The following is a 10,022-nucleotide window of genomic DNA, read 5'->3' as shown; positions in this document are numbered from 1 at the left end:
AGGGATGCGGTTGAGTTTTCCACGCCATCCTGAGTGCGGGCGCCAGATGTGAAACTCGGCTTGAGCGACAACGGAGATTTCTCCTGCCATTACGTTATTGCACTATTTTTAAAAGATTCCCCCCCGGCCCCCTCAAGTTTGCTGCTGAGGCGGCAGGCAGCCCGGGGGCTTTTTGGTGGTCTGTGGGCCGGGCCGGGGCGGTGTCAGCCCCTCGCCGCCAGGGGGCAGGACACACCGCCAAAACGCGGGGGCGTGTCCCGGGGGGCGGGGCCACGGGCATCTCCCGCCAAACCCCCCGTCACCGCCACCCGCGACGGGGTCGAGCTTGACCCGGCACCCTCCGACCGCCACCCTGGCGCCTCCTCAGCAGCTCGGCGGGGCCCTGGCGTGGGCGCAGGGTCGGCCCTCCTTATTCCTCATCCGGTAGCACGGGCATATTTAGGTGTTTTTCTCCTCTGAAACCTCAGGCCGGGCTCCCAAAGTGGAATTCCTCTCGCTCGGCTGTTTTAGGCTGAGGCTGAAGTGAGGAGAAATGTCTGGTTGTCTCCCGGCTGCTGATGGGGAGTCGCCCAGCCCATGGGGTGAGCTCCTGTCCGTGCACCCGCACCACAGACGCGTGTAAGGCAGAGCCGAATGCCTTCATGCCTTCCAGTGGGAATTCAGCACTGCCTTCCGTTTGGGGGTTTGAGTTCACTTAGGGAGCCAGAAGCTGCTGTCCTGCTGTCCATTCTCAGCACTGCAATTCTTTTTTTATATATTTTATTTTTTTTACTCCATATTTTTGAGGAAAGAGTCAAATCCAGAAAGAGGTTTTCATTCAAATATCTTGAGGGAAAGATATTTGGCTTGATAGATTTACAGCAGCTTTCCTCTCCACCTACATTTGCATTTGCTTGCCTTAATTTTATTTCCTATCTCAGTTCCTCCTTCCCCTCTGTAAAGCCATGCACATCTCAAGCCTGCCCACACAGCGCTGTAGAAGACCGTCACCTTTTTTGTTCTTTCTGGGCTTAGCACAGGCAGCTCTTGTAAAACGATGCCTTGGTTCCCAGCAGCAGCATCAGCAGCTTTTGGGATAAATTTAATGTCCACCTGCACTTCCAGAAGCAGAACATTCCACTGCACAGCTCCGCATTAAAGACCCTGTTTAGCTTTTATAAATGACTCGCCCAATAAATTGCTCAGTCCGCCGAGGCCTGATTTCCAAGAGACAGTCTGGTCTTTAAGCACATGCTCGAATCACAACACCGAACTAGCAGCGCATGTGGACGTGACACTGGATTCACGCCACATGCATGGACGTCAATACTTTGAGTCATTATTTTCAGGGGCAAATCGGGGGTACTGCTTCTTACGCAATCTCTCCCAAGCCTTGTTACAGCAGGAGCTGCCTCCGTGTTCCTCCCTGGCAATGACCCACTTTGCTCTATTATTATGAAAAGCAATAGTTATAAATAGTTATAAACAGTCACACTGCTGAGTCTTCTCTCCCATAGTGCTGGACAGATAGGAGAAATTTCCATCTATTTGTCCTGCTGCAAAAGACTGACTTTCTTCAAATCAGCTGGATCACACTTACAGAGTTAGCTTCACCTTGCAGAAACAGTACTGTACCTCTAATTTGAAAAGTATGGCTTTCTTGAGCACCTTGCTGTGATAGACAGAGCCGAGTGCAGGAAGATGAAAGAGGACTTTGCAGAAGATAGTGTCTGTAAATTTCTAAAAATATGGGAGAAATTTTAATTTTAAAACTATGCAGAGAGGCAGAGGTAACACAACCATGCAGGACCAAGAGCAAGTGTTGAGAGCAGTAGGAAAGGGCTGGGAGATGGCAGAGGGAGAACAGGGAAACACTGTGGTTGGGGGAGAAGTTTCCTTTTTGGTAAGGGTGCTGCAGGGGAGTGTTGCTTCAGCTCATGAAGCGTGACAGTAGCTACCCGCTTCCCCCGAGTGTTGGTGAGCTTGTTCTCTGTATACTTTTGTGCTCTAAAGTAGTAAACACTGAGATGGAAGCATCGTATTTGTGTAGAAAAGAGTGGAGATGAGGGATTTAGTTTAAACGCTGTCACAGATAACAAGTAAGCACTGAAGATATGTGCTTACACGGAAAGAGAGAAATGGTAGGCAGGGGAAAAATATCCTCATCTTTTTGCTCCTCTCTTTCTAGTTTATGCATCATACAGTAGATAGCAATTAAATTGAAATATAAGCTGTGGTATAGTGAGATCGGTTGGAAAAGTGAGACCACGGGAGACTTCAATTGATCACACAATAACAGATGGGGTAATAAAACCTGGGACAATAAGGAATATTTGCGGAACAAATGAAAGATCAACTTCCCTTCTGTTGCAGAAGCAAGAAAATAGGCAAGTGTTAAAGAACAATCTAAAAGGCAAATTGATGAGGGAAAGAACATATGGCAAAGATGGAAACTGTTAAATACACACAGAGGAAAATGTATGTTTTTAAACCGTCTTTACAGCATGCCTGTTTCTAGCCTTTGCATGCTTTTTTCCTTGGATCTCTGTAGTACAAAGCAGAAAGGAACTCAGTACAAAATGTAGGTTCAGCAAAAGTTTAAAGAAACGGACAATAGGCAGAGGAAAGAGAAAAGGAAGCTTCATCACAGGTGATCTGAACAAAAATGCTACCAAGATTTTTTTTTCCCACATATATTATTGTAAAGGAGATTATGCCATGTTTAGAAAGTGCATGCAATTAGAAATGGGGTAGGAATCAGCTCTGTCTAGGCACTGACACTGTAGTTTTCAGTACTCTGCTGGGAAAAGAAGAAACACAATAAATACGGGAAGCATCGATAAACTACTCAAATACTGGAATCTCTGGCAACTACTCAGAGTCTGTCGGCACAGCCTGCTGCAGGGCCGGAGGAGCCCGGTGGGCGAGATGCGGTGCTGGTGCAGAGACCCAGCCTACAAGGGCAGCTCCAGGCACAGCCAGAGCTCGCATGCTCTCCGTGGGATGTGCAGGACCTCATATGTCCAGCACCTCAGCAGCCCCAAATGGTCTTCAGCTTCTGCGTGAGGCAGATGTGAGGAGGAGAGGTACCCAGGTCAGTGCTCGCCACCATCCCCAGCTTGGCGCATTCAGAGCAGCATGGATGCCACCAGTGGTCCTCATCCAGCAGTGACCGCTCTGGGGCCCACCTGTGAGAAGTTCATTGCAGACCCAACACCGAGCAGCCCATCTCCTAACGTGGGCATGAAGGCTGCCTTTAAACACGTACTCGAACCACAGATTTCAGTGGCCCTTTTTTCCCTCACTCCGTGCCCAGCTCTAAGCTAGGAAGGTCCCACAGAGTTCATTGGGACTATCCTGTATTTAAAAGAAAGACCTGCCAGCTACCTGCCAGTTGCAGGGGTGACAGAGAGTGACAGGGCTGTGGCTGATGCACAGGCACTGCCCACTCGTGTAGTGGGATGAGCAGCAGAGATGTATAAACCCTCCCTTGGGCCCCATAGCTGGATCTAGCCTCCTGCAATTCCTTGCAAGATCAAAAGTACAGCTGAACAGAATTGAGGTCAAAACCCTGGATTTAGAAGTAATGCCTTTTTTTCCTGTATTTCTATGTTTATTCCAAACAAGTAAATATTTTTCTTTATGCTGCATTTCCTCTTTCTTATGGTAGTATGAAAAAGACAAATACAAGACAATGAAATGGAGAATTCTCTACCTATCCCTACCTACAGCCCCATTTGAATACCTCATAGTAAATCTTGTCATTCATGGTAATATGAGACGGATGACATGGAGACAGCAGCAACGTTGGTGCTCATCACCTGGGCTACGCTGCAGAGCAGTGTGAGCTGTGTTCTCGGCAGAGCTTTTTCTGGGTTATGACTCATGCAGGGCCCTGGTTTTCTGCTCCTCTCCCACCTACTCTGACAAACAAGAGAGTTACATGTAAATAAATGAGTAACCGGCTATTAGTATCAACCAGAATTCAATAAAGAAATTTAATATACTGCTGCACCTCCTGCATGCAAGTACGTCTGGACCCTGTTTCAGATAGCTAGGCACAACCAGAATTTAAACAAGAATAATAACATCAGCGTTCATGTATGACACATTAGGGTACAACCAGGAAGCACAGCCTGGTTAAGTCTTCAGACAGACTTAATCTTCTATGAAGATACTTTTATTGGGAGCCCATTAAAAAGTTGCTATAAATTCATTTGTTTGGATGAACTGGCATAAGCACCTCAAAACATAGCGACAGCTTTCTGGTTTCTTGAGGGTTAGGCTTTTGGGCTCATCTTTCTGAAACACTTAGCGGTTTCCTCTCCTCCACTCACTTTATGTTATTTTCTTTTTTGGGGGTGGGTGGAGGAGGTATTTTTTGGTGTGCAACAGTGAAGCTCTTCCCTTAGGCTAGTTTTATTTTGTGGACATCTGAAACATTTGGGATCTGATTACATACTGGCAAGTAGGACAATGGCATTGCCATAATGAGCTGGAGGCTAATTTATAGGCTTTGCAGACCTGAATGCATTAGCATGCAAAGCATGAGCAGCCCCTGCCTATAAATAAAAGAATTTACCTTGCCAGGAGATGGCTGTCCCAAAAATATAATGAGTATTATAAATTATAGGCAGGTGTCAGATTTCAGCTTCTTTTGTATTCTTGTTTGTGCTTCTCTAAGGGAGCATTTAAAGACAAAATGTATAATACAATGCATGGCACAGGCCATTATAATCTTTGCTGACCAGTGCAATTATTACTTTTTGCCAACTGCCACTCCTCCATTTGTTAGAGAATTCAGATTTGCCAGCAACTTTGAATAATATGTTACTACATGGTAGTACTCTGAAAAGGAAGGATGAACTGTGCTGGATGCACGGAACTGGGGCTCAGGAGAAGTTTTCTGCTCACAGCTCTGCCTCAGATGTAGCTCTTTTTCGGACTTTGTGTATGGCCTTGGGCAAATCATTTAAGCAGTCCATGCCATCATTTCTTTAGCTGAGAAATTAGCAAAATTAAACCTGTGTTTTCAGTAGTGCTTTGGGGTAAAGCCTGTCTTTCCTGTCTATCTGTAGAGGGTTGTATACGTTGGCACACACTGGGCACTCCTGGAAGTGGAAATAACAGCAGAAATACCTTCTGAGGTTACAACTTCAGAAGATATTCAGTAATTAGCTCAAATCCTATGGGAGCAAAAAAGTAAGGCTCGGGGTTTTTGTCTTTTGGAACTTGATGAGAAGAACTTCATGAGAATGCACTTAGTGATGCAATTGGCTCTATCAAGCCACGAACACATACAGTGCTGGGGTCTCTATGACTTTGCCAGCTTCCTGACACTCCCTACTTCCCCAAAACACCTTTTATTGACAGAAGAGCAGAAGCAGGAAAACTGAGGAATTCCTACAAGTTTCATCAAAATGCATTGCCTTGTCGAGGAGAAAATCCCCGAGTATTGCCTTCCTCCCCTAAGGGAGAAGCTCTAGAGTCAGCTCACAGAGAACCACAGAACCACTAACTTTTGTTGCTCATAGGGCTACTCATTTCTTCCTAAAGTCTTTTTTTTTTTTTTTTTGGAGGTTTATTCCAGTGGAAGAAAAATCCTCCTGAAAGTGAAATAGGCCTGCTGGAGAGAAGGCTCGCTGACAGCTTTGCTTATTTTATTGACATGTTACAGAGCAAGCTAAGCCTTTGCCATCTGCTCTGCCCCCGATCGTAAATTGGAAAAAAACCCCAACCAAACAAAACGAACAAATCACAAGAGCATCAAGGAGATAGAAGTGATTTAACTGCCTGGTATGCTGCGCCAACAATGCAGCTTGCACTAAAGATGTTTTTTCTCATGATTCAGGCACAAATCACGAGGAAAACAGTTCACACACGACACAGTAAATTTCCTGCTAAGCTGGAGTTTTCTTGAAGCAAACCTGACTCCACAAGACGGTTCAACTGTACTTATATGAAATTATGTGAGCTTTATGTAAAGACTGTCCTTAAATATTTTTTATATTGTTCGAAGCTCAGTCAGTAAGGCACAATGGGGTGTCAATTATTTAAGGGATAGTGCCCATGATGGAGGAATGTGTGAGGCAATAAATGGCTTTTGTAAGTAACTGAACACCACAGCAAGGCTGTGAGATATCTGAGAAGCACAGAAGGCATTCACTGAAAATATGTCTCAGTGCCATGTTCAACAAGGAAAAAGTTAAACAAACACAAATGTGAAGATTGTGGTTTTCTGGCCATGTGAGAATTTGGGAAATCTATGCAGCTAGTTTGCTGGAGAACAACCATCAGAAAGCAGTGAGGTGAATAGATTAATAGGGCAAACAATTAGGAGGGGAAAAAAAAGCCATGAGATTCAGCACACGCAAGTGCCAATAAAGATGCATCATCCATGGGAAGCTTACATTTTGCACTCTGTGATAAACCCTCGTATTGACATGCAGCTTATTATACGGTATTCTTGCTGCATTGCTAAGCACAAAGACAAAAGACACGAACCATCCATACAACAGAACATAAATCACTGTAAAGCCCATTTAAGGGTTTTCCCTTAAGAAATGAAATTATAATCTAATGTGTTGTGTTCATCTGTGGAATGCAAATTGCTGTAGAACTGGATTCATTGTGAGCAAAATGGGGAAGGATCATTAATGAAAATATTAACAAGCAGTAGGTCTATTCTTTGAATTTCTCTTTAAGTTAATTAAGTTAATAAAATTTAATTAGCATCCAGACGTTTGATTTTCTTTTTGGATTATGAAACTAGAGCCCCTAAATCATGGTAGATGTACGCTTCAGCATAAAAAAAAAATACAGGTCTACGTCTTCTGCTGGTGTAACTCTACTGGACCGTCTTCTGTGACTTTGAAGGACCTGTGTCAGCTCACAGTCTTGCAAATGCCCACAGTGGCTGATCTCTACTTACAGCAACAGCCTTTGAGAATGAAGGCAGAGAACACAGGAACTGCTGCTGCCCTCCTCAGCGGGTAGAGTGCATGCACATACACGGAAGCATCTGGCAACTGCATGAAATAGGTGAGGTACCTTAACTAGTGTTATTGGGAAGGATTGTGGTAGCCACAGGGCTTGCTTCCTCTTCTGAAGGGAAATGCTGTAACAGTGAGTGACCCTTGCTGCAGGAAGGTGTGTCTTCGTTCAGAGGCCAATAACACTAAATTAGTTCACAACATTTTGCACAAGGCTGAATGGAAACAAATGAAACTTCAGAGCTTAATTTAAAAAAAATAAAAAAAGAGACAATGAGTTTTGATATACTTTTTATTTATATATACTTAGGCAACATGACTAAATCCTCTTATTCTGATATCTACATTGCTATTCACTGACGAGTCAATGATACTCTGTTCTTCTGCACTATGAAGATCAGCTTACCCTTGACATGAGCAACTATAGGACTAATTTGGTCCCAAATGAAGAAATTATTCAAATTAGACTCTTGCTATAGGTAATGTTTTCATCTTCCACACTGATCAGAAAGGGCACAGTAAATTAAATGAATGATACTCTCACTACTAATGACATGTGACTGCATGAAATAAATATTGTATCTGTAATATATATGTCATTTATAAAGTGGTATGGCATTATAGGTGGGACTACCTTAAGGTTACCTGGCAACTGCCACAGTACAAGCTCGTTTTCACTCACTTTGCCAAATACTAACTGGGGCTGAAATCTTCCATCTGGATGGGAGCAGGGGTGATTGCTTTGCATTTCAATCAGATTAGTTTCACTATTTCTAGACAAAAGAGAGAAGATAATGTATTGCCAATGTTAATAGAATCTGATAACCTTTCTTTGAGAAGATGTACTGTCCCTGTTTGTTGTCATGAAGGATTAAAATAAAATGCATGATTGGCTTACGTATCAGGGTCATTCTTTTTGCTGCATTGTTGAAAACTTGTCCAAATCTGTCCATATTTCAGAAAATCAGTCTACACATGTTCAGTAAGGTCACTAGTTTTTATCAGCTAAAATCTCTGAAGAGTGGTTTTATAGTTATATGCTCAGAGTCTACACTGCAAGGGACTAAACACAAGCTTTCCTGTATTTGTTAACCTGCACACCTGTAGGCGGTCATTAGCATGTGACGCAGGAGCTGAGAGCAAGCAGACTTTCTTATCTTGTACCATAATGCTGTCTGTGAGACTTAGCAGTGCCCAACCTAGCTATAAATTGGTTACTCGTGTACTAAACAGAGTACTGCAGTAACACGTAGCTCAATCCAAGTTATTCTAATTTAATTGAGATTAGAACTCTCCCACATACAAGAATATGTCACCTAACTGTAAAGATCTACAAAGGGATAGATTTCTTTTTTTTTTAAGAAAAAAGCCATAGACAGAAGGGCTGACTGAGGTTAGATATTGGGGCAAGGCACGTTGATGCTCGTACAAGGTGAACTGGCCTGGCAAGAAGCATGTGGCAGAAAGACAGTGAGAATAAGCTGAAAGCACCTGCAGAAAGAGAGGAGATGTGATCAAGCACAGAGGAGCTGGGGCAGAACTGGGCAGAGTGAACAAGGAATCTGGGACCATGAGGAGGCATGAAGCTGGCTGAGCATCCAAACTTTACTGCAATGCGCAGGCTACGCCTCCATGTTCTTCTAGTAGATGCGATTTTGTGTGTACATTCCAACTAAATATGAGAATATATGAGACAGAATAGCAAAGACAGATGAAAAAGAAAAGAGGGCGGAGTCATCACCTCTTGTAAACTAGCTGTCAGGAAATCATAGCAAAATTAATTCAGAGGCTATTTAATTCAAGCTAAACATCAAATGTTATAGTACACTTCTGAACATTCATTGGTGTTTAAATTTTACACAGAACTTCTGTGTTAAGATCTATTGTCTTTTTGTAAAATATGCCACATACACAAAATTATTCTGAGAAATTAAGTACCTGAAAAGGCAAAAGGTCTATCCTCCAATAAAAGAACAATCCTCTTCAGACCAGTGGTCTGGCTTCTTATTATTCCTATCTCCCTATTCCTCACAGTCCCAGGAAGAAAAATAATGGGCAAACAAGTGCGGCTACTGTGCAGCAACTAAACTCTTACAGATCAAAGGAGAGAGAGCACACTGCAAACGTAAAGGGCTATGGTAGAAAAACCTTAGGGAGACCTGAAATCAGACAGTTCTGCTGTTTGCAATTGTGGCAATAAAACCTGAGTGAAAAGTGTTGCATAAGTCCAATCATGAACTGCTGACATCAGTAGGCTTACAACAGTACTGAAAGCAAGGCTGCTGCTAGCTAAGTTTAAGATCAAGCCAATGAAATACATTCACACTGTATCCCTACAAATAGTCATTGCTCTTTAAAGGACCATCATTCTAATAATCTCCCAAACATTTTCATCTTTTTTTCTTTCTGCTTACCCTATAGTATACTGCAGATAGCAAGGAATCCAATCTGACTACTAGAAACCAGGTGAATCTGTAGCCTTGGTTATTAGATCCCTTTTTCCTCAAGGTTTTTCATTTATAGACTGAGTACGTTTGATCTGGGAGCTAATGAAATCTGAACAGAGAGCTCTGCAATGACATTCTTTGAAGTCCCTGTTCGAAATACGTGTTGGGAAACACTGTGTGTTTCTGCTAGATTTTCCATTTAATGTAAGAGCAATTTCCAAAAGCCTTAAAAAAGATACATTGGGATAACAGTGCTCTCCCTCAAGCCTACGAGGCTGTGTGCTTGTGTGACTATTGCTGTAATAAGAGCTTTTGTGTGGTTCAATATCCACTTAGCATTGGATTTTCAGGTCATGACTTAGAGGCAATTACTGTCTACTCTTAGCAAGTTGGAAGCTGCATGCTGTATTCCCTCTGATTATATCTCCAGAAGGTATATGCCAATAACAATCTGAGCATTGAATTCACATTGATTAATACTAGTAGTGAAATATAAAAGGGCATCACTCAATGTGCAAGTTCATTGGTCAGTTTATAGCAAACTGTTCTCTTGAAGAACATTCCACGAAAGCCTCCAAGCATGTGACTATACCACAGGTCTACT

The sequence above is a fragment of the Larus michahellis genome, chromosome 3, assembly GCF_964199755.1.
Source record: "Larus michahellis chromosome 3, bLarMic1.1, whole genome shotgun sequence".
Classification (NCBI taxonomy): domain Eukaryota; kingdom Metazoa; phylum Chordata; class Aves; order Charadriiformes; family Laridae; genus Larus; species Larus michahellis.
This window is presented reverse-complemented; position numbering follows the sequence as displayed.